At 46.2% G+C, this 27030-nt stretch overlaps 1 protein-coding gene across 3 annotated transcripts in view; it reads right to left on the minus strand.

The window, feature by feature from the left end:
• LOC119971929 (leucine-rich repeat-containing protein 4C-like) overlaps positions 1 to 27030 on the minus strand; it is a 1202445-nt gene that overhangs the window by 366254 nt on the left and 809161 nt on the right. For all 3 annotated transcript variants that reach the window (XM_038808271.1, XM_038808269.1, XM_038808270.1), the window contains one exon: positions 8616 to 8678. The gene's annotated coding sequence lies outside the window, so the exon portion shown is untranslated. The remainder of the gene's footprint in view (positions 1 to 8615; positions 8679 to 27030) is intronic.

Consider the following 27030-nt stretch of genomic DNA (forward strand, 5'->3'; position numbering starts at 1 on the left):
CTTCTCTGAATTGTTTCAGATGCGGTTATATATATTTTTTCAAATAAGGACATCAAACGTGCTGACAGTATTCCAGATGTGGTCTCACCAAGGTCCTGTACAGCTGCAATAAAACGTAACTACTTTTATATTCCATTCCCCCTTGCAATAAATGGCAACATTCCATTAGCCTTCCTCATCACCTGCTGTACCTGCATACCAACTGGATGTGATCCATGTACCATGACACCCAGATCACGCTGGACCACTGAGTTCTGCCATCCCACTCCATTTGAATAATATGCTGCTTTTCTATTCTTCCCGCTCACATTATTCTCCATCTGCCACTTAAGGGCCTCATTTTGTCTCTGTCACCATTTTAAGTACAGCAAGGGAAAGCGGAGGCAAGATGGCTAGCCTGGTAGTTTTCACTGTGTAGGCTGCTTTTGGCCAGGAGGTGGATACCTTGTTTATTTTTTTTGAGGGTGGGGGCGGCCTCATTGTCCATTGGAGGAACCCCCACCCAAGTTTGCATCTCACCCTTCTAATACCAGCTGTTCAAATCTGGTCCCTCCAACACCTCCCTGTTAAAACCCCTCCCTCCTCCCATCAATGGAGTCTGCCAGGGAGGCCCATCCAAGGCACCAGGCTTACTTTGAAGTCCATGTACTTCTTCTTCGAGATTGTCTGCAGTCCCAGCACTGACCACTACTTGAATCCTGGACTTTTGAACTGCTGCTTAAGGCGGTCGGGTCCCGCCCTCCAATTATAATGGGCTCCTGAATCATCCTGACAGTATGCGCTCCTATTCAGGGGGCTGGTAGCTCTAAAGTCTTGTCAGCCTCACTGGGAGAGGAGGACTCTGCAGAACCAGATAGGAAAAGTTGTAGAAGGCCACATTGATTCTCATGGCGAATTTGTTGGGGTCACAGGAGTTGCTGGTCCTGCCTATTGCTCCATCTGTGGGACAGGGAATCTCTAGCTCTGATGCCCATGCCCCCTGGACTGCTGCAGAGAGGCTGCCTCCATGATCCTAGTGGCTTCCCCGCATGATGGGGGAGGGGTACTTGACCACTGGCAAGGTGCTGGCAAATTTGGAAAACCATTTTAACTGGGCATCAATTAATTAAAAATTAAATGATGGAACCAACCAGCAGGGAACTATCACTCACTGCACGGTGACAGAGTGGTTAGCACTGTTGCCTCACAGCGTCAGGGACTCGGGTTAAATTCCGGCCTTATCTGTGCGGAGTCTGCACGTTCTCCCCATGCCTACGTGGGTTTCCTCTGGGTGCTCCGGTTTCCTCCCACAATCCAAAGATATGCATGTTAGGTGGATTGTCCATGCAAAATTGCCCATAGTGTCCAAAAGGCCAGGTGGGTTACGGGGTTAGAGGGTTAGGGCGGGTGATGGGCTTAGGTAGGGTTCTCCTTCAGAGGGTCAGTGCAGAGTCGATGGGGTGACTGATCTCCTTCTGCACTGTCGAGATTCTATGTACCTTTAATTAGTGGAAGTGGCTGCTCGCCTTCATCCAGTTAGAAAATACCATGGGAGGTGGGACTGCATCAGGGAACAGTCCCTCATTGCTCCCTACTATTTTCCAGCAGCCATGCCCACATTGTGTATCTGAGTCCACCGCAACTGGACCAAGACAATCAAGCCCATAAAGTTGTTACACAGAAAGAGACCTGCACAGAATGTCACCTGCCTTCAGAGCAAGCCAAACAGCCAAACACATTCCCCCCATTTAGCCCTGCGAGTTTAGTTTCCTCAAGAGTCTATCCCATATTTCTGTTGTATTCAGTGTTCACAGCTTTCTACACACTCATGTGCAGCGTTACCACATTTCGTTCAAAAATGTTATTGCTCACATTTCCTCTGCATGTCTTTTCCAAGACCTTGGGCGGGATTCTCCGGGAATTGGCGGGCGGGCAGAAAAGGCGCAGTGGAGTGACGGGAACAACTCTGGCATCGGGCTGCCTCAAAGGTGCGGAATCCTCCACACCTTCAGGGGCTAGGACGGCGCGGGAGTGGTTTGCGCCCCGTCGGCCGGCGTGGAAGGCCTTTGGTGCCGCACCGGCCGGGGCCGAAGGGTTCCACCGGTGGGGACCTACCTTGATTTACGCTGGCGGGACCCGGCAAAAAAGGCGGGATTCCCGCCCCCGCCAAATCTCCGGCGCCGGAGAATTCGGCAGCTGGCGGGGGCAGGATTCACGACATCCCCCGGCGATTCTCCGAACCAGCGGGGGGTCGGAGAATCCCGCCCCACAAATCAGTGTCCCTTGGTCCTTGTGGCATCACCATGTGACTGATGGGAACAGATTTTCTTCGCCTCACTTATCTAACCCTGTCATAACCTTGTACGCCTCTGTCAGATCTCCCCCTTTGCCTTCTTTGCTGCACGGAGAATAACCCCAAATTCTCCAGTGTAACCTAATCCTTCATCCCTGGAACCATTTGACTCGCCAAAGTCTATGTACTGTCTGTAAGCCACAGGTAATAATAATCGCTTATTGCCACAAGTAGGCTTCAATGAAGTTACTGTGAAATGCCCCTAGTCGCCTCATTTCAGCACCTGTTCGGGGAGACTGGTACGGGAATTGAACCCGCGCTGCTGGCATTGTTCTACATCGTTGAGCCCACTGTGCTAAACCAGCCCCTCAGGTCAGGAGTGTGATGGAACACTCGCCACTTGGTGCAGCTCCAACACCACTTAAGAAGCTCAACACCATTCAGAGCAAAGCGCTCAGTCCACCACCATAAATTGCTGCAGCAACTCACCATGGCTCCTTCGATAGCACCTTCCAAACCTGTTGCCCAGTTTGTGACCAGGACATCAGCTCAGGCCAATTGTACTGCTCAAGAACTTTATTGGTGGTGGGGCAGCAGGCAAGCTTCTTACATGACACGGCATCATTGTGCTTCTTGTCTGGATTTATGCACTAAACCTTCCACCTCTTGCCCATGGCTGCTGCTGTTAAGTGCAGGTTTGCATTTGTCAAATACAAAGAGATCTGCTGAAAATCACCTGCAGATCAGGAGCCAGGTTTCTTACATGAGTCAAGACAGATTATGTCATTATTCCGTCTGTGCAAAATACCCTGACTATGAATCCCAGTTAAAACTATTTATGCTGTATCTTCCTGGCCTGAAATGACTCGATACTTCAGAATTCATCATGTATGAAAATAGCTGTCGATCAGCACAACAAACTATTGACCTCTTGCAAAGGAATTGGTAGACTGCATTGCAAAAAGGTCAACAAAGTTAGAACAATTGGTAGAGGACCAAGATTCATCACGGGATAAGGAACGAAAGGGGGTGTGAGGGGTGGAGGGGGAAGGGAAGCACCTGGAGTTGGGGAGGGAGGACACGCAAAGAAAACAAGAGGGACAAGGGTTCTCTGCTTTGTTTTACCTGGATGGCTTGGATGTGTAATGTCGAACGAAGAACACCAATCTTGGTTAACGAGCAAAACAAACGTATTAACGCTACTAAATAAGATTCATAAGTATTCCAAAAGTACAAGGTTACTATATTTAACTCTGCTATCTCTAAACTCAGAACTCTCAAATTCACAACTGCTCCTCTGCCTCACCACCTTCTACTACCCAGAATCCCAGAAGCCACATGATTATATATATGACTGTTCTGTGATTCTCTCTAGTAGACAGAAGCATTACCATTAATTAGTTAACTCTTTACATCCCAGTCAATGTACATAGCATGACAGGTACCAAAACTGTCGATAGACATCTGTAAATACGTGCCCAGGCCAAACTAGGAGTTGCAACAAAGGTATGCGACCAATGGGGTTCATGACCACCGCAGAAGGGAAAACAATTGTATGTGCATATCTGTACTGACTTCTGCCCGTCTTTTTATCTCCTTTATTTATTGCTCGTTTTTTTTTTTCTTTTTCATCCTCTTTTCGGCGAGGTTATGTAAAGTGTTGTGAAATACCAAATGTAAAAAGTCCAAAAAAGACACTTCAAAAAAAAAGTTTCACAATGGTGAAAATGACAGGCGACATCAGCTCAGTGTGCAAAAGATGTCCCCGGAACAGGCAGCAAACACCAAACTAAACATGTTAGTTCGGGGAAAAAATGTTTTAAAATTCCAGAGCTCACAGATTACATCACCTCCGCTCTTGCAGGATGGATACATTTATTGCAATACCGGTGTTCTTATTATAGTTTGCCTGAGGAAGAATTAAAATGCAAACCTAATTACAGTTAGTGCTGTGGCCCAGCAGTGCTACAATAAAGGCTGAAAGGATAAGTAATATAGTTCATTTGCATTGATCATTTGCTGTATAATTTATCGCAGATTTCGTCTGAGGCACAATTCAGGGCAGAGGATAAATAGACAACTCCCTGTGGTGGTACATGATTCAAGGCGATTGATATTTAATAGTTCATTGATAGTCTAAGTATTAGAAGAAGAAAAAATTAAAACATTTTGCTGAATTCAATTACATATTTGAGCAAAATGATACTTATTTGGCCCGATGAGAGACATACAGCTCAAAGTTCGATACCACCGGTTTGTGGGTTCAAGGTCTGCAGCGTACAATTGCCATAGGCCTGAACAAGGGTGGTGCGTGCAGCCCAGCTTCAACCACTGACTTACTGCAAGCTCAGCGGGAGGGGCCCAGGTTCATGTGAGGAGAGTACAAATTAAAGCTGAAGGGGGTTGGCATGAAATGAGACCCCTTAAAACTGAATAGCTAGGGTAAGACTAGACTAGTTCTACATCAGTTACTTTATTAAGGATTGAGTCTAATCATAGAAAGTATATCCAGTAATCATTATTAACCGTTAAGCATGTATTTTTAGGACATAGCAGTGATAATCATTCAAACACATGCTACAGACAGTGGCCATAATGCATGATGGGATTGAAGCTCGCTAACTTGCCCATGTTTTTCAGACATGCAGGAATAAACATGAGTAGTGTGGTCAGCAATATCACGGTCAACTCAGTAAACAGCTCTTCTCAGTGCCCCCAATATCCTGCCTTAGACAATCCATGGTGTGAAGAGGAAATCAACTTTGTCATCCTGCCCCTGGATGAACAACGAGGTGGACAAGAACTGACTGTGATACGTAGGATGGGAATGTCAGAAAAATAACTTTAGAATGGACACAAGATCCTGGTAAACAACAGTTGGCAGCATGGGGTTAAATCACAAGCTGATCACAAGTCATCATTTTACTGAAAGTAAATTTTACCAAACAATATAAAATTGACAGCTCTGAGGATCAAGTCCATCTGAAAACACTCTACAATTGGTGTGTTTGTACCAGTGTCAGACAGATTGATTTTGGCATTTATCCAGACCTCTCTCCCATGTTCATGGACCAAGCTTGGAATAATAAAGCCATCTTAACCAGGATGGCGTGTGTCAGCAAATCTGTGTGTTCAGTTGAGCTGTAATGAAGAGAGAGGAACCCCACGTAAAAGCTAGCTCAATACCCAGGCCTTGGAAATGCTCCTAAAAAAGCTAACCTGAACTTCTTAAAGGGGAGATAAATTCCAGTGTAAAGTTTGTAGCATTTTGAAGAAGGAGAATTGGTCTACTCGAACCTTCCAATGTTCTTACCGGGCATGACAGGGTGGATATCGATGGGATGTTTCCCCTGGCACCATCGACACAGTCAGTCTCAGAATAAGGGGAAGGACATTTAAGACTGAGATGAGAATGAATCTCTTCACCCAGAGGGTAGTGAATCATTTGAATTCTCTGCACCAGAGGGCTGTGGAAGCTCAGTCCTTAAGCATGATCAAGAAAAAAGTCGATCAATATCTGGAAACGCATGACATCAGTGAATAACCCGGGTGGGAGGGGTTGTTGATTATGCTGCCCGCTTTCCTCAGGCAACGGGAGGTGTAGACAGAGTCAATGGATGGGAGGTGGGTTCGTATGATGGACTGGGCTGTGTTCACGATTCTCTGTAGTTCCTTATGGTCTTGGGACATGCAGTTGCCACATCAGGCTGTGATGCTGCTAGATAGGATGCTTTCTAATAATAACAATAATCATTATTTTTATTATTGTCACAAGTAGGCTTAAATTATATTGGAATGAAGGTACTGTGAAAATCCTCTAGTCGCCACACTACAGCGCTTGTTTGGGTACACGGAGGGAAAATTTAGAATATCCAATTCATCTAACTTGGACTGCGGGAGGAAACTGGAGCACCCAGAGGAAACCCACGCAGACACAGGGAGAATGTGCAGAATCCACACAGACAGTAACCCAAGCCGGGAATCGAATCCGGATCCTTGGTGCTGTGAAGCAACAGTGCTAACCACTGTGCTACCGTACCACCCACTATGGTCCATCTGCAAAAGTTGGTATGAGTCAATATGGACATGCTGAATTTCCTTAGTTTTCTGAGAAAGTATAGGCACTGTTGTGCTTTCTTGGTCATAGCGTTAATGTGGGTGGACCAGGACAGAGTGGAATGTTCTCGGAATTAGCTTCAGCTCACCCACTAAAACTGGCCATTTTTCAGATGCCAAAATATTGTGATCAGCTAGACAGCCCAAGAGCTCTCTGAGCATCCACAGCTGGTCTGAGGATGAGGGGGCTCAGGATGAACTGTCACAATGATCACCAGTCCAGAGTTACAGACCTCAGTGGGTCATAGTTCAAGATTAGATTGGGGATCACTTTCTCGAGAACACCTCACCGGCCGTCGGAGGTAGAGACAGCCCAGGTCACTGGCAGTCCGAGGGCTGCTGGAGACCAGTCATCTTCTCTGGCCTTGTCAGGTGATGAACCTCTGGAAGCAACTGTCAGCTCAATGCGCACAATGCAAAGAGAGGCAGAGCTACAGCAGTCACTTCTCAGAGTTAAGAGTATGTTGGAGGAGTCCCTACGTGTTCTGACATGTGAGCATCTCAAGGCCAGCATGGGAAGGTTGCCAATGAAAGTGGATACCATGGTCCAGCAAGTCCTAATGGACTTGTGCTCGGCCATGAACTTCATGGCCACGCACTCTGTTGGGCACTATCAGGATGTAGCGGACGAGGCACCTTGTCCTCCCTCCAGGTGCCCCACTTCCTGCAGCAGTCATATCGCCGTCCTCTGGCTCCCACAGTCAGGATAAGTGCCAGCTCAACACCCTGGAGGACTCCCCTCACAACAGTCCAAGGGTTTGAAGCCGCTCAGAGTCCCCTCTGCCTGTGCCCCTGCCAACTCAAGCAGCGTAAGCTGCTGAAGATACTTCTGCCCCTGGGCAGGAGACCCTTATGAGTCTGGGCCTGTCCAGGTCTCAGGCCACCAGAGAACGCCCGGCCAGGTCATCACAGGGATCAGGATGTAGCAGTCAGCAGGCTGCCTCCACCCCTGCTGTGGATGTCAGGGCCGCACCAAGATGCAGAGGTAAGGTTAGGAAAGTTAAAAAGTTTTAGAACATAGAACATAGAACAGTACAGCACAGAACAGGCCCTTCGGCCCTCGTGTTGTGCCGAGCAATGATCACCCCACTCAAACCCACGTACCACCCTATACCCGTAACCCAACAACCCCCCCCTTAACCTTACTTTTTAGGACACTACGGGCAATTTAGCATGGCCAATCCACCTAACCCGCACATCTTTGGACTGTGGGAGGAAACCGGAGCACCCGGAGGAAACCCACGCACACACGGGGAGGACGTGCAGACTCCACACAGACAGTGACCCAGCCGGGAATCGAACCTGGGACCCTGGAGCTGTGAAGCATTTATGCTAACCACCATGCTACCGTGCTGCCCACTTTGATGTCACTTTAGCTGCTCTATCAGTTGCACTTTTTGAAAACCATTCCATGGGTATGTGAATGTAATAGTCAGATGAAAGCGTTTTGGTTTGGATCTTTGCAATCCTCTTATTCCAAGGTTCAACCTTCCTCACACTCAGGAGTGTCCTCTTTTAAGATTAACATTAAAAAAAATTAAATTGCGGCCATCGTCTTTTCAGAAATCTGAGGTGGCAGCTGACAGGATATAAAAAGTGGAGTATTTTATTCAGAGGTGGCTTCATCCCAGTAAATGAAGTTATCCTGAATATTAGGTGACATTTCCAGTTCCATTTTGCAAACCAGAATGGAAAATGTATAAGCTAACTGCACCAGGCTAGCATTTTTAATCAGACTTTAGATCATTTCAGCAAAGCTAGACCCAATGCCAAAAAGCACATATTTTCAACTTAATTACTGGCTCCAGCAACAACTTTTGGCACCACATCTGTCACTACGGTCGGAACAATTAAGACAGAATATGTAAACCGGCAGAAAGCGCACAGAAAGAGATAACCCTCACTCAGATTCATATAATTTAAATTGAACAAAATTTGGTATTGAGAAGAAAACTTGAAATTGTCAACTTCAAATGACTTCAGAGTTCAACATATTTTAAGTGCTAAACAGAGTACAGTTATTTTGATTTTAGTCCTCTCGTTTCTCTACTAACCCCCACCCCAAAAGTTTTTTTTTTTCAAAACATAAAAAAACACACCATGCAAGGCCATATTTTCCAGCCAGGTCATTTTTTTTTTTCCTTCTTCCAAATTGCATTCTATCACAAAATGCACAATTCAGATATCACAAGAACGCACAGCCTTTCAACAAGTAGGCTTCACTTACTGCATTGGTTTCTCATTCACCGGGCAAGTTGTGTGGGATGGAGAATCGTGGACAAATGAGAATCTGCAGAGAAAAATGAAGCCAAAGTCAATTAAAATCTCATTCCCGTTCCCACCAGGTTGCCACCCCCGCCCCCACCCACCCCACCCCAACCCTAGTATTAATACAAGTACACAACCCCATGAGTAGACACTTGCAATAAATCTGTCAAAATGATGACCCTCCAACATTTGCATTGCCGTGTTTCTTTACACACTTCTTTGACATTCAAGCAGAATGGCTCTGTGCTCCATCTGATTAAAGAGGTCCAGGTGCTATTGGTGTTAACAATAGGGAGAGTGTTCCAATACATGGACTGCATTTTTGTCTCTGTATCTGAAAGTGCCAAAGGAAGTGATATAATTGAGATGTCTGACCATCTGGGAAAAATGTTAAATTCTGGCGTCATTTCAGGACAATTATTGACATCTGCAACCATGTCCCCAAGGCTGGTGTTCCTTCTGGTTGGACTCCGTTATCCCACGTACCGCAGTGTTAAGTTAATTAACCGTATACTCCTTTGGTCTTTTCTGACAGATTTCCTTGCGAATGGAAGTTATTAATAGAAGTCTTTGCCAGGGCAAACAGGATTTGAAGCTGTCTAGAGCACGTTATGGGGAAGGGGCAGAACATTTAACACACATGCCATTCAATTAAGCAACTGGATTAAAATATTCCATACTTGTTCACCAGCATCCTCTCAATGATTGTAGTTAAGTAACTAAAAGCTGTCAATGTTCTACCAGCAAAAATAAAATTGTTTTTTATAGTTAAAAGTTAGATTGTAATTGGACAAATCCAATTCTATATATTGAGCATTTGGATATGAATTATATGTTCTGGATATCATTTTAGCAGTGCACATTTTCAAGATGTTCCTGAATAACAGATCATCCAAGAATAAGTGACAGATGTGCATGACTACACATGATGCAGCCTCATGCACTCCCACAAGCTGAAAGGTAATAATTGACTCTATGAACATCTGTCATGTATTTGTGAGGCATACAGCGCCTTACATTATATATACACACAATTCACCTGAAATAAACCAAACTGGCACAGAAAATCAAAGAATTTCAAACAGAAATTACGTGCGGTACAAATTGAGGTTCTGCGTATTTTTGCACTGGTTTAAAAATCATGAATTTGGAGGCATGCCCCATTCACAACATGAGCCATGAGATGAATGTTGAAATTTCAGATATATTGTATTATATGTATTTGGCACAGTAAAGGTTAAAAACCTGGGTTAGTGTGTGTATGACTGCTGCGGTCATGTTTTTTTAAAAGTCCTGGTTTAAAAGGCAGATACTTTGGCTGCAAAGGTGCAATTAAAGCATTGTAAAAAAAAAAAGAAACCATGATTCATGTTTCTGATTTATTCTAGTCTAATGAAATTTGTTTTGAAAAGAAGGTTCCCTGGGGAGTAGATAATTAGACACTTGGGCTGGACTCTTCGTTTGGGAGACTATGACTATGAATTGCATCAGTTTTACGATCCCCTTGTGGTCATAAAACGGGATGCAATTCAACATTCCACACCATGAAAATTTATGCATGGAGTGGAATATGAGTGACTTCCAGGGAATCCTGCTATCGGGCCGCCACCTTGAGGTCCCCTGCATGGCCACCACCCCTGCATTGCAAATCGGTCCCAGCCTTCTCCCACCGCACAGCAGCCACTTACCCCCAGATTTCCTGGGTGCCCCCTGATGTGTTGGGTACTCTGGATCTGTGGAGACTGCGTTTACCTTAGCAGTAACATAGCCAGGCTACCAACACTTGTAATAGTACAACTCTATTTTATTTAACTAAGAGCTGTTAAAGATACTTGCAGGGTGGGTCGACACTATGTTAGATTGACTGAAGACCTATGCCTAACCTGACCAGCCTATACTGCTAGCACACGGTAGATGTTTGTGCTACTGACTGCGGGCTCTGTCTGTCTCAGAGGCTGCATCCCGAATGAGCGGGAAAACTAGTGCCCTCTGGCTTTATAGTGACCGTGCCCTAACTGGTGATTGGCTGCTGTATTGTGTGTGTTGATTGGTCTTGCAGTGTGTCAGTCAGTGTGTATCCCTGCACCATCATATACCAATGTGTATATTATGACACCCCCCACCTCCAAGTATGGGGGTGACCCAACCCACCCCTGCATGGACCCCTGTAATAAGGAGACCCCCCCACAGAGACCCTAGTAATACCCGGACCTTGCCTGGCCACCCCGGCCCTGGCCCTGGGGGGGGGGGGGGGACCCCCAACTTCAAGGCCCACACCCTGGTTACTGCAAATCCTGCTTGTGCGACAGAGCATCTCGAAAGCCCCAGAGAATACCAGATAGCGGTACGGGCCCATTAATGATATGTCAATGGCATTTACTGTATGTGCGGTGTACAATGCATTCATGCCACTGTCGAGGCATTGGAGCATGGTATTCCACGGCACCAGACTCAGTTTTTGGCTGATGCATGATTCGACACCAGATTACGCCTTGCGATTCCGGCTTTGCTGGATGTAGAGTAATCCACCCCCTGTGTTTGCTCATTATATTTAAACGTGGATTTTGACCTGAGATGGTTTTTGCTTGAGTGGAGATAAAAAGGTAGCAATTAAACATTGTTTAACGGAAAATTGTAAACTATTTCCTTGTATGCTGTTAAATGTTACAGTAATACTGTGTCAGCAATAAAGTTTGTTTTACTATAACATATCCTTCTTTGTACGTGGTGTCACTTCTGGAATGTAGCATTCTTCCCTCACAGCCTTAAAAATTAAATACAATATTGAGGTTTCTGTTCCAGTCCCTCGCAAACTTTGGGGTCTGGTTCGAGATCGTAATACCCCCCTATCAGAATTAATCAGCATGCAGGTTTCTGCTAATCACTGGCCAACAGAAAAAGTGCAGAGAAAATGTTCATGTTTGTAATTCTTCAAAATGTGTTTCAGTGCAAACATAAACCATAGACAGATACACCATAAAACAGATTTTAGGGTGGGGGGGGGGCAGTGTTGAGATAATCAATACAAAGGACACCTGCAACTCAAATTTCCAATTAAGTCCACAGCAGAAACTTCATCCATAGTTGTATGAGAGAACGTAAAGTCAGATTTTCTGCCCATTGAAAATACTACACATACTTTAAGTTTTAAAACATTTGACTCCAAAAACCAATGCCAAAACAGAAAGGAATAAGAGAATATTATGAGTGTTTTTGAGGTTTTCCCATCAGGTTTGGCCTGGACATTGCATTTAGCCAACTTGCCACTGATAAGAAATCAGGAATTAATTTGTGTAAATTGGTCAAACGTGAATATTAATATCGCTCTAGGGATTGGGGTATTTTTATTTCAATTGGTGAAAAAAGTGACTGGGAGAGTTAGCTTGAATTGGCTACAGATCTGAGGTGACACAAGTGAAATAAATTAAGAATTCAGAATGAAATCTGATCTGAATAGGCTTAGAAATCACCCAGGTACTAATTAAATCTCAGGAGCTGTATTGATGTGAAACAAAATAAAGATCCAAATTTCTATTCTGGCTGTGAGTATAATTAAAAAATAAAACATCACCATTCTTGAAAGCACGTTGAAAACTTCGGAAAAAATCATTCAAGCATTTAATCCCTTATCAGAACAAACATACCTGCATTCGTAATTCCCCATCAAAGACCTTATAACAATTTATTTTAGTTTTTAATCAAACTGTGAACTTACAACCCACCTGCAGGGATAACTTTAGGTTGTGGAAATCAGTCAACTATTAATAAATATATAATAATAGCCCTCGGATAATCTCAATAGTAAATGATTGTAACTGCTAAAACAGAGAGTTTTCAACCTGCACTGACCCAGACATGCATTTTTTTAGTTTTTAAAAGGTTGCGAATCTAAAAACTTGACAGCTTCATAGTTCCACACACCTAATCTACCCTTCACAAGCATTTACATCTCCTCCATAGGTTTGCGTCCCGCGACTGTGGGTTGAGGTCCTTGATACAGCGCAGATGGGGTCTGTTTGAACTCAGTGCTGAGTTGAAATGGTGAAGTTGAGCTTTGGTTTTCCTGAAGTATGAATCACATCCCACCCCATTTCCACTGACAGTGAAAATGGGATCTGTTGGAAATGGAGCAGGACTTCTGAATCTGGGACCCACCCATCATTTTGAACTATCTACAAAGTCTCCCTGTATTCAGGATTTGAATGATGCTGAAAACACCATCAACTTTATTATTTCGACTCAGTTGGTAGCACTCCTACACCTCTGATTCAGAAGGCTGTATGTTTTGTTTGTCATGACCACAGCTGGTGTTCATTGCGTTGAATCAAATTCCCAGAGGGAAACCCGCCTTACTGATTATGTATTCAGAAAACAAGGTGAAACCTACTGAGCCCAGAAGCCTACAACTCCCCTCACACATTTGGGATTTTTAAAATTAAAAGATTTATTAACAAGTGGAAAAGAAAACATCCACACACAAGATTAAAGTTACACAGTTAAAACAGTCTTTAAATACCTCGCCAAAAGAGCCCAATTGGCCAGAACACACAAGTAAACACATGCTTGACATCAATAACCTACATATTTTAACCTGAAACATCCAATAATATTATCCAAAGGAAAACTGTTGTGACTTGAATAAAGATATGTCACACGACTTCTAAAACTCTTCCAGCCTACTGTGGAAATCCAAGAAAACTAAGAAACAAGGGTGGTTTTGGAAACAAATTATTCCTTGGTTTCTACATGGCTGCTTCAGATTTTACTTTCTTTCACAACAAAGCTGGCCCCAGGACATCTTCCACCACAGAGCCAGCACAACACAACTTAATATCTTTCCTTTCACACCGTTCTTTTGCCTTTCATCTTCAATTCCATTGTCTTCAGCATATCTTTGAATTTAACTTATCCAAAATATTTTCCTTTTGCCTCCCATTTAAAGTCAAATAATATTTAATAACGGGCAGCACGGTGGCGCAGTGGGTTAGCCCTGCTGCCTCATGGTGCTGAGGCCCAGGCTCGATCCCGGCTCTGGATCACTGTCCGTGTGGAGTTTGCACATTCTCCCTGTGTTTGCGTGTGTTTCGCCCCCACAACCCAAAGATGAGCAGGCTAGATGGATTGGCCACACTAAAATTGCCCCTTAATTGGAAAAAATGAATTGGGTAGTCTAAATTTACTTAAAAATAAATAAATAATATTTAATAACATTCCCTTGTTTGTTTAGGAAACCTTTATAAGTTCTAAAAGTTTTACACACCTTTAAAATTTAACAGCTGAAAAGGTAAGCCCCTGTCGATCTCCAATTGCAAATTTCTAAAACCCAAACTATTTACTTTAATTCCACTTCGTTATAGCCTCTTATTACAAATGCATGCATTTTCGTACCTTTCCCCCTTTTGTCTCTCAACTCTCTCCCAGACAAGTTGTCTTTATTCACCTTTCCCCAGCTTAATTAAATCATTGCACACATAAATACAAGCTTCTTTACAGAATAACACAATATTCCTCAAAAATATTGGAAAAAAAGAAACATCCATCCTCACACCGTATACAGTTCAGGTACTTTTCAGTGCGAAGCAAGAGTCAGCTCTTGGCTCCCAGTGACTTAAAGTGGATAATATCAATCTAGTTCTGAGTAGTTATAAGTCCGTATCTTAACTTGTCCATTAGCTGTGTCATTAAATTGGCAGTCCCACTCAAATAAGCCCCAAGGACAACTGATCTGAGAACTGGAAAAAATCACACAGGTACAGCAGCAAGTGATTTTCACAGGTTGACATCAAAGCACATTATTCAAGCACAGATGGTTTCACTCAAAATCTAATCCTCATCCTGTTAGTAATTCTTGAAGAGGATTTTCCAATCCCAGCATTACTTACCTGAAGAAGTACAGAATTCAGCAAAAAATTAGTTTCAAATCTGTTGCTCAGAAAGGAATAACTTTCCAGAAGATATGAATGAAGACAAAGCACATTTTCCTGTTTAATCACTGTGGTGCCAAACAAACCTAATTTTGATTAAGTGCTTAATGACATCAACAGAAAACCAATACTTCAAAACATTTGTCATATTTAAAATCCTATAAATGCTGCTTGGGATCATTATTTATATTACATAGCCTTGCACAAATACTAAGGCAATTTGTTAGTAGAACTTAGGTAACAAGATCAATTGATTGTTAGCAGGAGTTACTGCCAGAAGAAAATGATCAGGGAGGAGTGTTTCATTTTTGTCATTAAAAGAGATACGAGAAGATGAAATTTAAAAAATATATTTGAAGATCCCTAGATAAAATGGCAAAACGGGCGCGAATCTCCGCTCCCCACGCGGCGTAGGAGAATCGTGGGAGGGCCCCCCGACAAAATTCATTCACCCCCTGGCGCCCCCCGCGATTCTCGCCCCACCCCCCACCGGCTCGGAAGAATCGCCGCCCGCCGTTTTTCACGGCGAATGGCGATTCTCCGACCCGGATGGGCCGAGCGGCCTGCCGTTCACAACCGTTTCACGACAGCGGCAACCACACCTGGCCGGAGGAAACCCACGCAGACATGGGAAGAACGTGCAGACACCGCACAGACAGTAATCCAATGGGGAATTGAACCTGGCACCCTGGCACTGTGAAGCCATAGTGCTATCCACTTGTGCTACCATGCAGCCCACAGTAGATTAAAAGATTTGAGTGTATTGTATCCACGTTTCTGCTGATACAAAGTTAGTTGAGACAGTAAGGGTGAGGAAGATGCAGGGGTTGCAAAGTGATGTAGACTGATTAACTGAGGAGGCGGGAAAGTGGCAGATGAAATACAACATGATGTCGAGCAAATTACCCACATAGGCAGGAAAAGTAGAATATTTTGAACTAGTGGGGAACCTTTGGTATTTAGAAGGACTTGGGTGTTCTTGTACACAAATTACAGAAAGGAGCATGCAGGTTCATCAAGCGACTGGGAAAGCAAATGATTAACTTGGTCAGATTTTCCGGTCCCGCCCACTCCGACACTGGATATTCCCGGTCAACAATCCTTTCCATGGTCCGTCAAATATTCTGTCTGGCCCACACCGATTCCTGAGGCAGCAGGAAAATATATCCTATATGTTAGCCCTTATTATTGTCTTGACACCCTGGCCTAGAGCGTGTTCAATTGCAGCCGTGAGACGCAAATCAAGTCAACTAGGGGACAACATCTACCACCACATTGCGCCCGAAAGGCAGCGCGGGAACCTGATGCGCTGGTGCTTGCAAGGCGACATGCATGCCATCAATTGACCCTGTACCTGGAGCATTCTGCCGATGGTGGCAAATCCTGCTGCATGGCTATCTTGCTGGGGCTGGTCCAGCTTGAAGATACTTCAGTCTGATTCCCAGGCATAGGGAACATCCATCAGTTCCCGGATGCACCGGTGGGCTGAAGATGGGAAATGCCACCCAGGTCCCTGCTTGAGCCCTGGAATTACCCAGTGCCATAGATGCTTAGGGCTGCAGTGACCTTCACGGCCACCGGGAGCGGGTGTCCTCCTCCTCCACAGGGTCTTCAGTGTCTGTGAGGACATTGCTCATGTCCAACACTGGATCTCTGTTGAGTCAGAGTCTTCTGTGGCATATGCTGTCCGTCAGTTCATGGAAGGACCAACAACACCAGTGCACCTCGGGCCTCCCCTTCTGGCTCCCTCTCAGCTTGTTGGGTGGCTGGGTCTTCAGGGTGTGTGGTGCCCCCTCCCCTACACATGACGTGCCGCCTCCAGCCTCTGTTGGCATTGCTGCATTTTACGGCAACTTCCCACCTTGGCATCCACAAGCACAGTGAAGGCAGCATCCGTGGATCTACACCAGCAAAAATAGTTTTATCTGGGAGGATTTGGGGAAGGAGAGAGACTGACAATGAGTTAGGGCATCCATCCCGGGACCCTTAAATCCTGCAATGCCCCCCACCCTTACCACGACTTCCCGCTTTCCCTCGGAGTGCTATTCAGTGAGAAAGCTGAGCTGAAATACCTTTCTCTACACACACACCCCCGGCCACATCGGGAGCCCCTGGACCCTAGACCCCAGACCTCTGCTGGGAACATTAGCAACTTCGTGCTCAGCTGCCCTGCACTCATCTGTACACTTACTCATTGGTTGTGAGAAGATCCCTGCTCTTCTGATTGCTGGCAGCTGCCTCTGTGTTCTGATGTTCTGAGTGTTCAGGCACATTGTTTAGGAATCAAAGGTTGCTGGATATGCACTGCATTAGTTATCCTCTGAGACATGGCACAGGTCCCTTTGAGGAGGCACTTGAGAATTCAGGAGCGTGAGGTGCGCTCACAACCAACACGGCTAATTGCTCATTTGAAATAGCCTGCAACTGTGAAGCTAGAGGCTGCTCACAGTCAAAGGGGGTGAAATTGACTTTCATAGGAGAAGCTGTAGCAGGGCTCTGTCCTGGAATATTCTACTGGGACTGACAGGCTGCAGCTGTGGTTAACCCTGTTATGGATCTCCATCATCCACAATATTTAAAGATGTCTGGAAGGCCCTATAGACGCGAAGCCACCGGCCCAGGGGTGACCCCCGACATGGAACATTCCAACCCCCTGAACAACCCCAACTCCGTGATGCAGCACCCCCCCCCCCCCCCCCACACCCCCGATCACTGGGAAGTACCTCCAATGCCCTGGAGCTGTATGATGGAAAATGGAAATGGCTAATCACCTCTTAACTTCCCCTCAATAGCCATTGGGCCAGCTTCAAATTTTTGAAAAGGAATACGAAACGACATCCGAGTGAATTCCGGCTGGGTGTTGAGTAATTCCCGGGAGGCTGTTGCATTTGATTTCAATATCATTAATTAGATTGAAATGAATGTAAATTATGGTTAGTGATATTCCTGCTATTTTCGGGCCGGATTCAGATCTTTCCATTGGGAGCAGTCAGGGTGAATCGCGAAATGGTTCTCACCCGCGCATTCCGATTTTGTCCTCTCCCGCTATTCACCCGTCATGCCCAGATCCATGCTGGACGTAACTAAATTGTTGAATCGTGGCCATTGTGTCTCAGCTTGGTAAGATAATGCAATTAATGGGAGGAGTTAGATCACCGGGCATTTTGCAGGAAAAAGAGGCAGTTATTTCCAGGAAATCAAACCATGTTGACAGTTTCGGAAGATTTCAGCTCGGGATCCTTCACTGTTCTGACAGGATTCAGATGTATCTCTTAAAATAGTCTCAATAAACATCTCCTAAGCAAGTATGCCTGGGTCTGCTAATAGTATTTAAAAGTGGATTGAGAGCTGAGATGGTTCTGTTGTTTGAGTGGGAATAAAGATAGCAGTTAAGTGTTATTGTGTCTCTGTATTGATTAGCATTGTTTAAGGAGTAATTGTAAGCTTTTTTCTTGTGTGATGTTAAAGATATTTTAATACTGTGTTAGTAATAAAGCTTGTTTTTAATATACCATATCCCTATTTTGCATGAAATCACTGCTGCAGCGAAATATCCTTTCCTCATAGTCTTACAAAATTAAAATAAAATATTGGGGTTTCTGTCCAGTATCCTAGCCACTAGTTGGGGTTTGGTCCTGGATCGTAATAGATTGCTGAAACAGGTTCAAAAGGCCAAATGGCCTACTCTTGCTCCTATTTTTATAATCACTGTCAGTATTTTGGCCATTTATTCAGAGTTGAACAGCAACGCAGATTTCCTGTATTGCACCAAATGGACACAGCAGAAAGAGGGGTCGACCGAGGTGTAGTTGGATGAGGTTCGTCACAGAGTGGTTGAAGGTGAGCTACAGCCGATTAGTGACGATGGTGCGAGACAGACTGGTGGGACATACCATGACAGATGATCTCAGGATCCGAGTAGCTACGTGCAGCAGCAACAGCAAGGTTTACCTCGACACAAATATGAGATAAGGAGAGCATCAAATTTGGCTGCAATGATCCCCCTGCATCACTGACCGGACCAGAAATATGAAATAAATATAAAATTCAGGAACGTCTCAGCAGGCCAGTCAGCATCAGTGAAGCTAATATTTGAGGTAAATATCTGTTACTTAAACTGTCTATTCTCTCCGCAGATGCTGATTCACGTTCACTATGGTTCCAATATATTTTTTTGATCAGGCTGACATTTATTGTGAAAACCCTGGTATGAACAAGGTCAAGTGATGCAAGGTAACAGGATTACAAAGTCCCATTGAACCATGGCCCAATGTACACCACTGCCTCTTGGACACAAGGGATAAGACTGAATCACAGAACAGTAACAAACAGCAAACATTGTGGAAATGTTCAGATGTAGCTGGAAAGCCTGCAAGTGTTCAGGCTGCTGAAGAGAAGGATCAGGGAGAATGTGGTTTAAGTATTTAAAATTCATAACAGAGCAAGTTAGATTTTAGCTCATATTTGCAAATGTCAAATCTCACGGGTACGGATTCAAACATAAAAGAGGAAAGATCCGCAGACAATTTAATTTACTTGTCTCTTTGGTGGGGGTGGAGGGGGTTGAGACATGAAAAATAGGCTGGTTAGCTGTTCCTGCCCACGCCCAAGTTCACACCCATAATGTGCTAGGTGGCAGGGGGTAATGTAAATACATGGCATGGGCAGTTGGCCAGGGGCGGGCAGGCCCTTTTCAAAGGACATCATGAACAAAAGGCAGGAAAAAACGGGACACACCTGATTAAGGGGGTTCCCTGTATGCACGGAGGCTCCCTGTACCCCACCCCCAAGATTTCACCTTCTGCCCATGCCGTTTGCATGGTATTACTGTCGGTGGATTCTTTTCGCGACCTCGGAGATCGGGACGGCATTTAAAGATGACGTCCCGATCTCTCGCTACACAGCGAGAGAGATCCCCATTGTGAAAAACGGGGCTATGTGTGGCATCAGTCATGCAACCCCATTTAGGCCCCTTATTCAAAACGAGTTGTGTTGAATAGCCATATGTTTCTTGGCACTGCGAGTGCCGGGAAAGAATGGCTAAACGTGCTCGCACAGGGTCTTTGTTGCTTTTTGGTAAGATCATGCCCATAAATTTGATCAAAATGCTTAATACAGCCCATGTCAAAGTTACTCATAGTGCAAGAGGAATCTTGTTCAGTTAGAACTTTAAAAAAAACTGGCCCCTCACCCACTCCTCTGGGCCTCGCCTCCCCTTCGAGCCCTGTGACCCCAACACATAGCTGGTCCTGAACGCCCAGGACTTGGGGCACAATTCGGAGACAAACAGTGAATGTTTGCTTTCTGGCGCATTTGGTGGGATGTCTCTCGAATTCTTTCGGCCTCGGGGAGTTTCTCCCCGTTGAGTCAGCGCTTCGGCAGCCATCTTGCACTGGTGAGCCGATTTTGCCATCAGGAGCTGCTCCTCGCAGATTGGGCCGCAATTTTGGAAGGTTTCCCCGATCTCTAGATCCCCCTTTCAGCCCTTTGCCCCCTGGCTTTCAGGACCCTTCACCTCCCCCCCCCCCCACCCAACTTTTCTGGGACCCTCGAACCACACACCTCCCCCCCCCCCCGCTTTTCTGGACGAGGCCCCCTCGTGCCCGACCCTTGGTACTGCTAACCTGGCAACACGGCCATGTTGGCAATGCCAGCCTGACACCCTGGCAGCGTTGGCCTTTGTTGGGTGCAGTGAATTTGAAATGGGGGTAAACTGCCTCCCGACTCCCCCTGTCCTGTCCAGCACTGGGTTCACCCAGTGAAATTAGTGCCGGGTTCGCCCCTCGCCACATGTAAGTTCCTAACAGTGGTGGGTGGAACCCCTTAATTGGTGATTGAAAGGCTTCAGTTGGCCAAAGGGAAGATGGTCCTCCTAATACTACCTCAGCACTGGGACAATTACAGTGAGGGTGGGTGCAGGCATGGGAAAGTAGCCACCGGGAAAAGTGCCCCTTTCATAATGCCCAATATGTCTGTCCCTTCCCTCTGTTTGCACACAAGAGTACAAGAGAGAGTAGCAGCAGAAGATCACACAGCATGTCGGGCCTGTGCACCGTAAGTATTATCATGGATGATCTTTGGCTTCAAATTCACTCTTCCACCCGTTCCCCATATTCCTTCATTCCCCGAGAGCCCAAGAATCTGTCTATCCCAGCCTGCAATTTATTCAACAATGGAGCGTTCAAAGCCCACTGGGGTCGGGGGTACCAAAGATTCACAACCTTTGGAGTGAAGTAATTCACCCTTATCTGTGTCTAAAATGATTGGCCCCTTACCCTGAGAATGTGCCACTGTGTTTAAATTCGCCGACCAGCATAAACAATCTCTCTGTGTCTACCCTGTCAAGCTCCCTCACAATCTTGTATGTTTCAATGAAACTCCAGGGGGCCTTGGATTGCAGCACTCTTGTGGTATGGCACTGAGGGAACAATCTCCTAAAGTGCTCTGACACCGTTTACTACAGGGTCGGACAATAAATTCCTCACGTTTTTGAAGCATAGTCCTCGGAATACGCTGCTTAACTTCTATTTTAGTCCATTTTTAGCTTTAAAAAAAAGGATATGGAGGGTGACTTTTTTGTTTTTGAATCCTGGAATCTTGACCCAAAAATGTAAAATAGGGCTAAATAGTAGAGGAGAGCAGAGGTGGGAAAGGTTGTCATACACATTTGGTTCTTCCGCCATAAACCAGCTCAGAGTTCAGCAAAAAGCAAACTGAGAATGACACTGCCACTACGATGAGCTCAAACGTTCTGTGACTCACTTCTGGAGCAGAAAACATGCCATATGTCGTCCCTTGGAATAGACCTGCTGCTGAGATTGACACAACAAACATCTGCTGCCAGTATTGGGTGTGTTTGTGAATGTGAGTGAGTGTTGGTGTGTGTGTGTGCATATGTATGTGCATGTGTGTGCATGTGTTTGCATATGTGTGTGTGTGCACATAAGTACGTATGTGCATATGTGTATACATTTATACATGTGTGTGTGCATATGTATGTCCAGGTTTATGTATGTGTGCAAGTGTATGTGCATGCATATGAATGTGTGTGTGTGTTTGTGTGTGCACATGCATGCATGTGTGTGCACATGTGTGAGTTTTTGTTTATTCTTTCCCAGGATGTGGGCATCGCTGGATAGGTCAGCATTTATTGCCTATTCCTAATTGCTTTGGAGCAGGTGGTGGGGAGCTGCCTTCTTGAATCGCTGCAGAATATGTGGTGTAGGTACACCCAGAATGTGATGCGGCAGGGAGCTCCAGGATTTTGACCCAGTGACAGTGAAGGAACGGCGATGTATTTCCCAGTCAGGAAGGTGAGTAACTTGAAGGGGAAACTCCAGCTGGTGCACTCCCACAGTGATTCCGGTGCAGACATGGTGGGCTGAATGGGTTCCTGTGCATCCGCTGCCCTTGTCCTTCTAGGTGGTATAGGCTGTTGGTTTGGAAGGTGCTGTTGGAGACGCCTTGATGAGTTGCTGTGTTGCATTTTGTAGCTGAAACACACTGCGGCCACTGTGCATTAATGGTGGGGGGGGAGTAAATAAGTGGTGAAAGTGGTGAATGGGTGCCAATCAAGTGGATTGCTTTGTGTAGGATGGTGTTGAGTTTCTGGAGTGTTGTTGGAGCTGTACTCATCAAGGCAAGTGAGGTTTATTCCATCACACTCCTGCCATGTAGATAGTTGACAGGTTTCAGGGAGTCTGGAGGTGCGTTATTCTCTGCAGACTTCCCAGCCGCTGACCTGCTCTTATAGCCACAGTATTCATGTGGCGGGTCCAGTTCAGTTTCTGGTCAATGGTAACCCTGAGGATTTTAACACTGGAATGTTCAGAGAATGCCAATGGAAGATGTTTGGGTTTTCTTTTGTTGTGTTTGGCATTGCTTGGCACTTGTGTGGCATGAATTCTATTTTACCATTTATTAGCCCAAGCCTGAACATTGTCCAGTGCTTGCTGCATATGGAAATGGACTGCTTCTGTATCTGAGGGGTCACAAATGGTGCTGAATATTGTGTAGTCACCAGCAAACATCCCCAGGTCAACACCTCCACCCTATCCCCATAACCCAGTAACCCCACCCAACACTAAGGGCAATTTTGACCACTAAGGGCAATTTTGATCACTAAGGGGCAATTTAGCATGGCCAATCCACCTAACCTGCACATCTTTGGACTGTGGGAGGAAACCGGAGCACCCGGAGGAAACCCACGCACACACGGGGAGGATGTGCAGACTCCGCACAAACAGTGACCCAAGCCGGAATCGAACCTGGGACCCTGGAGCTGTGAAGCAATTGTGCTATCCACAATGCTACCGTGCTGCCCAATGAGGTGATTGACCTCCAACAATCACACTGCAAGGTATGGCTCCAACCAATGGACTGTTTCCCCCTGATTACCATTGGCTCCAGTGTTGCAGAGGCTACTTGATGCCAGACACAAATGCTGCCTTGATGTCAAGTCTTGAGTTCAGCACTTCTGCCCATGTTTGGAATGAGGCTTCAGTGAGGTCAGGAGCTGAGTAGCTGTGACAGAACCCAAACTAAGCATTAATAAATAGGTTATGGCTGAGCAAGTGCTGCTTGATCAAACTGCTGGCAGCATGTTCCATTACTTTACTGATGATTGGGAATAGACAGATTTGGTACTAACTGGCTGGGTTGGCATTCTCCTGCTTTTATGGACAATTTGACACAGTGCCAGGCAGATTACTGTATTGTAGCTGTACTGGAACAGCTTGGAAAGGGGCACGGCTACTTGTGGAGCACAAGCCTTCAAAACTATTTCTGGAATGTTGTCAGGGCCCATAGCCTCTGCAGTGTCCAGTTACTTCAGCCATTTCTTGATATCACGTGGGGTGAATCGAATTGGCTGAAGACTGGCACCAACAGTGTTGGGAGCCTCAAGAGGAGACCAAGATGGATCATCCACATCGAACTTCCATCTGAACAATGTTTCGAATTTTTCAGCCTTATCTTGTGCACTGATGTGCTGCGCTCCCCCACCATTGAGGATGGGGGTATTTGTGGAGCCTCATGCACCAGTGAGTTATTTAATTGTCTGCCACCATTGACGGCTGGATGTGGCAGGTATGCCGAGTTTAGATTTGATCTGTTGGTTGTGAGACCGCTTAGCTCTGTCTATTACTTGCTGCTTGTGCTGTTTGACACACAAGTAATCCTGGACTGCAGCTTCAACAGGTTGACACTTCAGGCTGGATGCTCCAGCCCGGGACGTCTGGAATGTGTTCCCTGATGGAACGGAGAATCGGGCATCGGGGCAAAATCGGGGTTGGTGCCCACGATGCTACGACCCCCCCACTGGCATGAACAGGTTCCATGCTGCACGGCAGCAGGAGCATGTAAATGGCTCATTTGCATTTATTTAGCGGCTCGGTGACCTATGCTCCGCCTTCACAAGATTATCTGGTCCCTGCCGCCAGGGAATCACATGGGTGCATTCCACTTACGGTTTCTACAATCGTAGCCCTGGTGTGGTGGACCTCGCAATGGCCCAAGGGGTCCCTAGGGGGTCCCCTGGACTTGGGCGTGCAAGTGACCCCCTGCACAGTCCACCATGCCAGGGCCACGATGGATAGAGACCATTTGAGCCGAGCCGAGGCCCAATACCCCCCCCCCCCCCCACAAACACATCCCCCAACAGCAAACCCCAGATTGCCTGGGTGCCCACCAATCGCCAAGTACAGGGGACACTCCCAGGGACCCTTGTAATAGGGGGACCCCCTACAGGGACCCCTTTCCTAAAGGGACCCACTCAAAAGAACCACCCCCCCCCCCACACACACACACACACACACACAGACCCCCTCCCACTCCAGCACCCTAGAAAAGGGACCGCTATCTAGAAGCAAGGGAACAGTCCAGGCAGGGGCATTGTTGCTGCAATGCGTACTTTGCAAATCTACATGTCCATTCCTCGAAGGAGAACAGGTGTGCCTGCATCTGATTCCCACGGATCCACTAACTGGAAGCCATTCATAGCTTTTGTGGAAAGGTCTGTGATTGACAGCTTGTAAAAACCATCCACAGCTTTCATCCATTCACCTCCTTCATGCTTCTGTGGCCTAAGTGATGAAACCCCAATATTTGCAAATATTGCCACATCAAAGAGATGGAAGTGCACTAAGTGCACTTCATACACTCAAGTGTGTGATTTCTCTCCACTTACCTCTCTTTGATGTCGTCAATTTTGAGGAATCCATGGGATATGTTTTGGAAGCATCTGTCATCTACCTTGGACTGTGGCACGTCTGACCACAGTCCGCATGTCAAATCACATGTACCACAAATTTACCCTCAATATTAGAGTACAAGTTGGATATTGTAAATTGTTTTATCTTTCCAAATTTGCATGTTCCTGGGGTTGAAGGAATACTTGAATTATGTTCTTATGTTTCCTTTGAGATCTTTCCAACCTTTTTACCTGGTGTAACATTTTTCTTGTGGAGTGGATGTTTTATTCTTGGTACTAAAGTTCATCATCAGACTCCTGTGAATTTGTTCAGTATCTTAGCTCCACAGTTTCAAAATAACATTCAGGTCTATCAAGCCAGGATACATTCTGGGATCTCACTTGTCCAAAATTAACACCAACTGGGTTCAGAACAACATTCACCAGATATTCTGTTTTCATTACATTGATTGAGAGATAAATATTGGCCAGGACACTGGCAATTACTCCCATGCTTTTCTTCAAGATAGTGGCATGGGGATTTTTTACAACCACCCTTGCAGGCAAATGGGCACTGGGCTTAACATCTTATCTGAAAGACAGCACCTCCCACAGTGCAGCAGTCTCTCAGCATTTCACGAGTGTCAACCTTGATTTTTGTGCTCATACCCTGAAGTGGGACTTTGACTCGGAGGAAAGAGTGCTACCGATTGAGCCATGGATCATTTGCAGCATTTTCAGCTTCATCTCAGCCCTGAAAAAGAAGGTTGTGTCTTCCAAATTTGCTTTGAGACGAAATCATGAAGTTAATAGAAGGGGACAACCCAGTAAACATTGTGTGTAAGAAAGGAGGGCGGGATTCTCCGACCCCAGGTCGGGTCGGAGAATCGCCGGGGTTGGGGGGGGGGTCGTGATTCACACGACGCCACTCTGACCGGAGAATCAGTGCCATTGACGTCAGCGCGGTTAGCATACCGCTGGTCGGGGGCCGCTCTACGCAGCCCTCCCCGGCAATTCTCCGCACGCGTTGGGCTGAGTGGTCGCCGAGATTGGACGAGTCCCGCCGGCACCTTTCACGTGTGGTCCTACCTGGCTGGACCTCTGCGTTCATCCTACGGGGGATGGCCTGTTTGGGGGGGGGGGGGGAGGAGTATCCGACCCTGGAGGGGGGCCTCCACCGTGGCCTGGCCCGCAATTGGGGCCTACTGATCGCCGGGCCGGCTTCTCCTGGTGGGGCCTATTTTACTCAGTGCCGGGCCCCTGGAGCTCTCCACCATGTTGCGTCGGGGCCGGCGTGGAGAAGGCAACTAGTCCGCATGCGCGAGATTGCACCGGTCGTAACGTGAATGCGCAAATTCGTGCCAGCCACAGCATGCATACGCAGACCCATGACGCCCGTTTGATGCCGGTATCGGCAGCTGGAGCTGCGAGAGTCGCACCTGTGCCATGCTGGCCCCCTGTGAGGCGCAGGATCACAGATCCTGGGGGCCTGTTGACGCCGTCGTATTGACGCTGTTGCAAAATGCGACACCGTTTATGACGGCGGCAACTCTTAGCCTCAGGATCAGAGAATCCCACCCGTAGTGTCTGAACATAAGGGAGCACAAGGGAAAGGGTAGATGGATCAGATGGTCTTTTCCTGCCTGTCACTTTAATAAGTTCATAATTTAATTCACACGTTGAATAGGAAGCATTTCAAAATACACAAAAAAATGTATCATTGTCCCCTTCTGCTCCGAATTCCCACTCTTCTCTTATTCCCAATGTTTACATTCTGTTTACGAGGCACTCCATTTACGACCACACTGTGCGATCACTCCGTGAGCACACTAAGATAACCTAAGTGCTGGCAAAGAGCCCCGAGTTGGATCCGCACTCTGCTGCCTGTGCACAGTCTTGCTAGATTTCTGGTGCACAGTCTTGCTAGATTTCTGATGCGCAGGGTGCATCAGTCATGATTCCAGTGCCAAAAGAAATCAGGAGCAAACAGCCAGTAAAGTGCAGTCAGACTGCCTGATGCCGTTTCAGTGAGCTGGCAGAAGGCCACAGAGCAGCGGAGGGTAGAGATGGGGATGCCACAGGAGACGAGACATTGTGAAAAACACTGAACAGTGGCGACCAGAAGCCTCTCATGCAACAAGGCAATCAATTCAGCAACCATTTAAAGTCACTTGCTGATATGTAGTGAAAGGTCAGTGCTCAGCCACAACAATGAGGTAATGCAACCACTTTATAAATCACTGGTGCAACCGCAGTTGAAG

This window comes from Scyliorhinus canicula, chromosome 9 (assembly GCF_902713615.1).
Source record: "Scyliorhinus canicula chromosome 9, sScyCan1.1, whole genome shotgun sequence".
In the NCBI taxonomy this organism is placed as follows: Eukaryota; Metazoa; Chordata; class Chondrichthyes; order Carcharhiniformes; family Scyliorhinidae; genus Scyliorhinus; species Scyliorhinus canicula.